Source organism: Buteo buteo, chromosome 2 (assembly GCF_964188355.1).
Source record: "Buteo buteo chromosome 2, bButBut1.hap1.1, whole genome shotgun sequence".
NCBI lineage: Eukaryota > Metazoa > Chordata > Aves > Accipitriformes > Accipitridae > Buteo > Buteo buteo.
This window is the reverse complement of record NC_134172.1, coordinates 39,675,991-39,678,472: the sequence shown is the minus strand read 5'-3', so window position 1 is coordinate 39,678,472 and position 2,482 is coordinate 39,675,991.

The following is a 2,482-nucleotide window of genomic DNA, read 5'->3' as shown; positions in this document are numbered from 1 at the left end:
CTGTTTCTCCTTTAATGAAAGTATTTGAATTATATCAGCATTTTGTGTCAGCTGTCGGAAATCAGCTTACGTTGGATTTTTAGAAAAGTTGTTGAATAGTCACAGTAACATGCATAATTCATTTTAATATGTCAAGACACCTGGAAAATGGAAAGCAAAGAGTTTGAAACTGTGGGGAGGCGATAACATATTGATAACATATTTGGATTTCACTGAGCTTTTAAAAAACTCAAAGAAGAATTAACACTGCATTTCTTATAGCTTTAAAACAGACTAATACCATGATATAATAAAAATTCTTAGGTTGTTATTAATTAGGGTTTTTTGTGAAGAGAGAGCGCACAATTTCCATATAAAACCAAGGAGAGTGAAATCTGTACTACTTTTTTTTATATAGCTTACCTGCTTGATACTATGTTTTACGTCATGGAGTTGCATCGAAGTGAGGTGTTAGGCAGATAAAACTGTGTGAAAGACAAAGTTTCGGAGATGAGACAGGAACAAGTTATCTCTGAAATGTCCCAATTTTATTAAAAGGAGTAAAAAATTACATATGATGTAAGTTTGGGGAATGCTGACCCATTTGACTTTAGCCAAGTGGAAATTTTTCTTCAAGGCCAGAGCGTGGAATTAAAAGTATTGAACAGACTCAAGATGCCAAACTCAAGACGAAGAAAATGCCTGGGCCTCAGCTGAGGGAAGATACTGTGCAAGAGGTACTGAGCGTAACTTACTGAGACATACCAGGAGAAGATAGTGTTTAAATAAGGCAGAGTTCCAAATCTTTCTTATCATGGCTTTCAGGTAAATAAAGAATATTTGAAATTTTGCTATACCTGTTATGGGTGACCTCCATCATTCATTAGTCTAGTTCCTGTGAAAACTTTCTTACAGGGGCCTGCTCGGTTCATGTGGTTGGGGAACCCAGTTCAGGCCAGCAGCACTTCTCTTCAGAGAGGACACCAGCATGCATGAAAGGGGTTGGAACCTGGGACCAACAAGTGGTACAGGGGAGGTATTACAGAGATGTCCAAAACCCAGCAGGTAATTTAATTATGGGACCGTAGGTGAAACCAGCAGCAGCCACAATGAAATGGCCAGGTATAAAGAATAAGAAGTAAGGTTTGTTACTGTCTCAGCACCTCACAAGATAGTTTAATAGGTGTTGAATATGTGATCCTGCAGCCTGTTGGCATGCTTAGCTTGGAAACAGGTTTAGTTTGCAGTAATTACTAGCTTTTTAATAATTGTGTTTCACCTTTAGTCTGCAGTGAATTCTGTAGACTGTTTGCCCTGTGAACATTTGGGTATACGTTATGTGTGCTTGCCTTTAATTGTTATGGCTGTATAGCATATATCCATTTTGGTGAGGCATCAGATGTATACTCGGTCTGGCTAGATTTGTTCTTAAGCATGCATGCGAAATCCCAAGTACACTTAAAACAAGCAGCAATGCATCTTCAGGCCTGCCACTCTACTGAAGAAACTTGCACACACTGTCTGTAAAGCTACAGTAAAAGTCCTGTTAAGAAATGTGAGTGACTTCTGTCCTGACTACATCATTCCTTTATATGTTGGAATCAAAATCCCCATTGCAGCTCTTTTTATGCTATTTAAAGAGCTTGATGGCTGTGCTTAATAGGGAAAAGAGTGCTTGGCACTCCCTTACTTAGTGATGTTCCAAGGTCAGACAAGGTATTGGAGCTGATCATCTTTATGACATACAGGCAATAAGACTTCTGCCGATTGGTTTACTTATAACTGAATATTGTAATGAGTAAGAAACAGCTATTCTGAAGGAGACATTTGCTGTTCTCTTGATGATTTGATTGAAACCAGATGGACAAGGTTTAAAGAGGCCCTCAGTAAAGCAGACCCTTCCAGCTAATTATGGCACACACTAATATAATTGAGAATTATTTCAGTGTCTGTTCTTTCCAGGAATCTCTACGCTGCCTGAAATAGTGCAGAAATAAGTAAGAGAAATAAATAGAATGACAATTTGCTTGCTTGAATCAATACTCTAAGAAATTTTTTGTTTTCATCAATCTTTTCAAGGGGGTGATAGATAAGGAAGCACACTACTGAAAATGTTGCATAGAATACTTTAACCCAGAATTATTTTACTTTTTGTCAGCTACAGGATGTCTGAGCAATGCAACTAGCAATTAGTTGTGTAATACCTTGGGTCAAATTCTAAACTAGATGCAGAGAAGGGATGTTTTTGAAGGTGGGATTTAAACTGCTGTATTTTGGAGCTGAAGAAATGGATTAGCAACCCATCTAGTGTTCTGTAAATGACCACAGACACATGAATGTTGGCAGCTTAGAACACCTTTGCACATAGCTGATGGGAGATTTCCTCTAGTACTTAGTGTTGGTAATGCTACCACATGAGGAGGATAGTGGAAGGCTCATAGAAGCCTTTTTTCACCTCCAGTCTACACAGCAACCGAAGTTTTTGTGGGTCTTGCTTCCAGAA